The sequence below is a fragment of the Chelonus insularis genome, unplaced genomic scaffold (genome assembly GCF_013357705.1).
Source record: "Chelonus insularis isolate UGA/USDA-ARS -01 unplaced genomic scaffold, ASM1335770v1 contig_290_pilon, whole genome shotgun sequence".
Taxonomy (NCBI): Eukaryota; Metazoa; Arthropoda; class Insecta; order Hymenoptera; family Braconidae; genus Chelonus; species Chelonus insularis.
In genome coordinates this window covers 100,132-107,506 of record NW_023276470.1, presented here as the reverse complement: position 1 = coordinate 107,506, position 7,375 = coordinate 100,132, and positions in this window count along the sequence as shown.

Below are 7,375 nucleotides of genomic sequence, written 5' to 3'. Positions count from 1 at the left end.
AAATGATTAAAAAATAAATAAAATTGTTTTTTTAATCATTTAAATTTTCTATCAAAGAAAAAAAGTTTAATTTTGCGAATTTTTATGATAAATTTTATTTCATAAGAATAAAAATTTTGTAATTGCAGAAACTAGTTAATACATTCGTAGAAAAACATGAAGATTAGTTCCATAAAAACGTATAATATGATTAATATAAAAAAAATGTAAAAGAGCAATTATAAATATTATTTTAATTTTTTTCCGCATAAATCCATACTCATTTTTACAATATATGCATAACTATTATGCATACACGATTTTCGTTGTGTCCATGTTGATCGATGCAAAAAGCTCGTCTTGTATATGTATGTATGTGCGGACGATACTTTTCTACAGCGTGAATTACAAATTACAATACAGCTTGGGCACGCTCGCCGGGCGAATAATTAATATTCATTACGTATTAACGAAGCCATCGCATAAATTACCAGTGAACCAGTAGAAAAATTGCCCGATAACAGATGGTAAAAAGGACGACTAAGACGTTCACAGTTACCATCAAATTTCAAGCTCATCCAGTTAGATGTCGCTTGGAGTATGAATTCTTCGTAACAGGACGAACGGTGTATCATCGTTTCCTCTACATTTCATTTGATGTCCTTATGCTGAGGAGCTGTCGAGAAGTTAGACGTACGCTTCTTTTCCACTTGTATGCGTAAATACACGACTATTTTATTTTTGATGGCATAAAGAGTCTTTTTATCGCTCCGTTTAAGGGTTATTGTACAATAAAAGTGGTATTATTATCAGTTAGCTCGGCACGAGTCTCGCTAGGGATGAAGACTAAAAGAGGAAACTCAGAAAAGAGGTCGTAAGAATGAGACCGAAGATCTCGAGAAGCACGACTGGTTTTATGACTCGTAAAAGCATGAGACACCTCGCTTCTCACGCGGTTTTTTGACGACATAAGTTTTGTTTTCCATAAGCACATTTTGATGTCTTTCTTATTTTCACAAGGATCCTTTATTTTATTAATCTTTAATTTGGGTCAAGACGATAAAGTTTTGTTCATTCAATTTGATTACTGCTTTTATGATTTTTATATTTTATTCATCTAAAATGGTTACAGATAACTGGAACTGGATTATTTTCCGTTTTATATTTGAATTTATAAAGTACAACCAAAGATATTTCAGGTTCAACTGTCAAAATTTTTTGAATACAATTCACGTTTTCAAAGACTAATAATAAGAAGAGTATTTTTTTTTTGGAATGAGAATAATTTATGTTCAATTCCCATCTAACATATTGTAATTTATTATGAGAAAATCTTTCAAAAATACAGATAAACGTTAAACTATTGATAATCAATTCATTTTTAAGTAAGAAATCACAGTTCTCCTTTTTATTAATGAACAAGCAAAAGCTTTTTTGATAAAAATTGCATAATTGTGCAAACCATTGCAGTGCGTTTGGATGTTTGGTATTCATTTTTAGCTCACTGTATATATACACAACTATAATGTCGACCCCTTTGTCAAACGCATAAATCCGCGAAGAGAGAAAGAGAGAGTGAGAGCAAGGTTTGGTGTACGTTCGAGCGCATAAAACTGTAATCGACCAATGAATAACTAACAATTCAAGCGGGGTTATCGACTCGATAAATGGGCATCAGTGCGTTTCGGGGTTGGTCAGTAGAAACGTATACACAGGGGGTGTATGAACAAATTGTCGACACTAAAATGAGAAAATCATCCTGGTATTAAAATCATTTATTTATTTATATTTATTTACATGTATTAATATCATTTTTTTAAATTTTATCTCTAAAGATTTCACGCAAGAATGAAAATGCTGTATATGACTTTACGATATGTCGTAGAAATGCTTATAACATCAGTTAGTATCTCTCCTTATGCGACGGCTTTAACATAAAAATAAAAACCCTTTTGATCGGTATGCGACGTCATGCCGCTTCTCATCGAGGGAGGCCGTGAAGCAACAGTCGTCTTATTTTTTCTGCTCAATAAAATTCTACGAGGGAGCTTTCGGGTATACGGATAGTTGAACTGTCGTGAGTTTTTGCTCGTTCAAGAGGGCTTTATTGTCTCTTACGAATTTTAAACAAAATTACAACTTTTACACCAACAACGTGAGAATGATTTAGTAATCATTCCACCGAAAAAAATTTACTTCATACAAAAAAATTGGTTTCAGTACAGTTCAGTTGTTTTTTACTTTAATTATATTTTAGAAAAAATCATTGATTTATTTTTTTCTTTTTCTTAAACAGAAAATTTCTTATTCACTCTCGTTTTATTTTGAATTGCTATAAGCTTAGTGAATAAATACAAAGTTTTAAGCATCTTTTTCATTAAATTACATCAAATTTAGTTTGTGGTCCATGCGTCATGATAATACTCTCAATTGAATATGATATTCACTAATTTTATTGGAGTTCAATTAAAATTGAAGGGATAAGTATGAAAAGGATTTAACTCGCAAATTTGAAGTTTCGAGTAATTAATCTACAAACATCAGTTTTACAAATTTCATATTTTACCTACAATTGGTGACTAAACTTGTGTATTTTTATTTTATAAGCTGTATTGTGTCATTATGCAACACTCGTATAAAGTACATGAATAAAGTAATAGTACTTTCTTTGATGGCTGAAAATATGTTCTTAGATATTTTATTTCTTATACTAATCTTTTCTCATTTAGGCGTACACTGAAAAAAATCGAAATAGTTGGATTTACTATGTAATAATAATTTTCCATATGAGAACTCATAGTCAAGTCCTCTTCTTACTATAAAAGAAATCAACTATGAAATGTTAAATAATCAATTTAAAAAAAAACAAAAAAAAAGAGCAATTAAATAAACAATTAACGTTACATAGTAAATCCAACTATTTTATTTCTCTCAGTGTACTTCAATCCTTCTCGAATTCAAAATTGTGGAACCCTTACAAATTTTTGACTATAAACTCAACAATTGTCAGTTAAATTTTTTTTGCACTCACCCCTTCAATTGTTCAAGCTTAACGCAATTTTGAAAAATCGAAAATACAATAAAAATAATATATGCTATGTTCAGATAGATATAAATTCAAAAAATGGTTCATTAATATTGATGTTTAATTTTTCTCAGATGACTTGTTAATGAATTATTTTTCATGCAACACAACATATGTAACTTACTCAGAACAATTTCTTCAAATTACCTCAGCTAGAAAACATCGATTACTTAACTGTTGCTGGCTGCTATTAATAGTGTGATGCATTCAACATAAAGCTCGTCTATTTTTTCCAGTTTTATTAATAAATTTTTAAATTATTAATTAGGTAATCATTTAGTTGGTATAGTTTGATGTGAAATAAAAGTTCAACCCTCTACTTAAAATTCGAAATTTGTCGGTTTTGATGTTGACTAAAGTTACAAAGGTTCCAGACAGGTCTCATACTAGAGAGTAATTTCAATGTTTAAACTTGGTGGTTCAGTCTCTGCATGTTATCGTCCAGGCGCCAGAAACCCGGTGTACCAAAAACTGGAGTGAGAAGCTCGCGGCGTTCTCCTTGCTGACTCCTGAGATTTACAATGAGTTTCCGGTACAAGCTGAAAGGAAGTTTGCTCGTGGCCTCCGAACTGTGTATACTTGGAGGACAGTGGTGAGAGTAGTTTTGGTACACCTCGAGTGTTATCTTCTCGTATCGCACATTCTGATTCTATGTGTACTTCCGTTATTGCAAAGTGCTGAAACACTAAAAGACCCAACGGGAAAGGGATAACCTGTTGGCACAGATACCTCAAGCCAGTCGCTTAACTTTCGATACTCACTAAGTATAGGTATCTCTATGGTACTATCTTGAAAAATTTTTTATATTATTTCTTATTGATTGTTCACATTTTCTTGATACAGTATTAATTGTTTTTTTGTGGTTCATTTCAAATTCAAATAACTTTGAAATCATCAAATATTGGCATAAATAATTTATAAAAAATAAATAGGGCGATAAATTTTTCACTTACCATTTTTATGTGAAAGTGATTGATTAATTCGATTTTTTCATGGGATTTTTTTTTATAATACATTTTCTTACAAAAATACTAAGTCAATAAATATGATTGGTTTAATATTCCAACCCAGCACAAAGATCTAATTTCACATCAGATAAATATCTCATTTACGGCATAATTATTTAAATTTTTTAATTGTGTTTTTTAAATAGTTTCATAAAAATAAAATCCTTTCTAATAACATTACTTAATGACGGAAATCAGTCCCAATTTTAGAACTAAAAATTCTTAAACAGTATAAAAATTTTTTTTTTTATACAAAGTCATTTAACATGCTTTCTTTAGACGACTATTTCATGTTTGAACCTTTTGTTTCAGAGAATTTTCTTATATAATAAAGAAAAAAAATTTAATTCGTTCTCAGCTACAGTATACTGGAGTATACTAAGGAAGATATGAAAAACAACAATCAAAAGCTAGTTCAAGTTCCTCTTGATAGATTTTAATGTATTGAATACGAAATCTAAATGACTATTTTAAATAATAATAGTTATTAAATTGAATGATATTCACTGGTGTTTGATTTAAAAACAATGCATGGTCTTTAAATAAAACTAAAAAAAGCAGATGATGGCTTCTCTGCGTCAGGATTTGTGAATTTTTTCTTTCAACGTCAACATGTCCTGTGTCACCTCGAGACACGACTTTGTCAACCCGCATCTACGTTATCTTGAGTAGAGAGCAAGCGTACACAACTTTACCTCTCGTACAATATTGCGCACTGAAGTTAATTCCGCAGGATGTTGGACTTGTTTATTTTTCTCATGCTCCTTTATCTTTTTTTTATTCCCTGTAGATTCTTTCGAGTCGCTTGCATTTACCACGATAAGATCTCGAGTTAGATCGAGTTCTATGCGTCTCCTTTTTCTCGAGAGAGGAAACTACGCGAGAATGCGCTTCGCTGGCTCTTCTTCTCTTTCTCATCTTTTACTTCCTCTTCTTCCACTCATTCTACTTCTTACTCTTGAGCTACGCCATTCTGCCTCCGCCCTCGTCGTGTTCATGGAGCTTTCTAGTTTCCAGTTCAAGAGACGTACGACCCACCTTCCACCCACTTGCAACCCAACAGCCACCCTTTCGGTCTTCATTTCTGCCGACTCGGTAGATCCATGGATATTTCCTCTTTTTCGTTCTATTTTAAACTTACTCATGCCTCTTCTCACTCTCGAGCCTTATTAAATTATATGGTACTTCAATGATTATCATTTAAATGTATGCATCCCAAATTTAGACTTTGCTTCACGTTGGAGTTAAATTGACATACAAGTTTGATAGACATGTTTAAATTTTTCATTGAATCCAAAAAATATTCTCTTTATTTTTTATTACATAGCCGTAGAGTATTTGATTATGATGCATTATTGTACTAGAAGAAACTTAAAAAAAAATGACTAATAGACGTTTTTGACACATTATTTTCTCAAAGACTAATTAAAATCTTGAAAATCATTTGAATGATCAGATCATTAAACTATTAAGATTATAAACCAATAAAAAAAGTTAATATTTCTTAAAATATTTATAAGACAAACTAATCGGATTAAGTATGATTTCATATTAATTTATCATTATCTCTTAATAACAGAATAATTATGAATGTATTAGTGAAGGAATTTTTAAATGAAAAGTTCACATAAATTGACTGGATAATTAAGTTATTCAATTAACAATAACAAAAAATAATTATCATTCTTTATCGTCATGATTTTTTATTTCAATTTTTAAATAAGAACGTTTCTATCATACTTATAAATACAATGAATACTCTGAACTAATAACTTAGAGTATATTCTAAATAGGCAATAAATTTCTAAGTAAACACATTGACAAATATACATCTAGAATTATTTTTAAAACTGTTGATGTTGAGTGTAACTACAAAAAAAAATTTATCCTGTAAGAAAAAAAAAAAAAATTAATGAATTGCTTTAAAACCCTATCCTTTCGAACACGTCTCTGAGGCAGGTTCTTCTGTGAAACTTCCCATGTAATGTTGCATCCGCATCGCTCTCGTCGTGTAGCTCCGTATGTCACGTAACTTATTGTACGAGGGACTCGCGTTTCGCGTTAAACCGCGAGAATCTTGTAAGCGAACACGATGCCATCATGAAGTATTCACTTGGTGGTATAAAGGCGCTCGTTTCTTTGAAATTATTAAGTTTATAGTATTAAAGATATCACACTCATGAGTTACTTTATAAATCGGAAATTTATTTTTGGGATTTTTTTATATTGGAATTTTTTTTGCACGGTGAACTAAGAGTCAAAAAAAAGACGGTGAAAGAGAATAAGAGAGACTCGTCAGCAATCTGGGGATAGAATCTTGCAGCGTAACGGCGGCGGCTGTTGCCGCTTCAGCAGCTCCGTGGCTTTCTTCGTATAAACTATAATACCTGGGGCTTTCAGTGTTGTAACTCAATGTACTCACGATCTACCGACCGTGAGCCAACTATCCGACGTCGATCCACGCCCCCAGATATATTTATTTTCATAGTCGCCGTCGAGCATGTTGAATATTAAATAATATTCTTAATTTAATGTCTTTCTTATTGTTTGCCCAAGTTACTATTAATCTTTCGGTTAATTATCATTCACAATTACTTACGCTTGCGAGAGAAAAAAATATGAATTTTAACGATCAAGCACGCATCAATATTCATTTATTCTATCATCAGAATATCTTATTACTCCGAAACATGAAAATAATTCACATCCTTAAGAATCATTTCTTTTTTATCATTTGAAGAGATTTGAGAGTTCAATATTGTTATCAATCTACTTTTGTAGTTTTGTAAATGTTATAGTCAATCGTCAGTATAAAGTTCAACATTTAGTCTTCATATTTCTGTTCATCAATAATTTTTTTTGTACATTCGCAATTCAATCAATACGTTTGATTTTAATATTATTTAGATAGATATCGTTGACTTGAAAATTGCTCGAGAAATTATTTAAAAAAATGATGCAACAAATTAAATAAATTGATAAAGTTCTAAATAGTTTTATATTAAAAAAGTATCTTTTCGTTTAGGATAATTCATTTACAGAAGATTTAAACCCAATTATCTAGATTTTCATTCAATAACGTTTGTAAAACGTTTAAGATTAGCAGTGTCACTGTGTGAATATGGATAGCGAAAGTCGAGGTGAAGGTTCTTTTCATTTAAAGGATGAATAAATTTATCATGAAAATCAAAAGTCGTTGTTTTTTTAATGTGACGTATATTTTTTTATATCTCTAAGCAATTTTATGAAATAATAAATACACATTTCCTTTAATATTTGCAATTAATTTTAGTTGTTGGTTGCA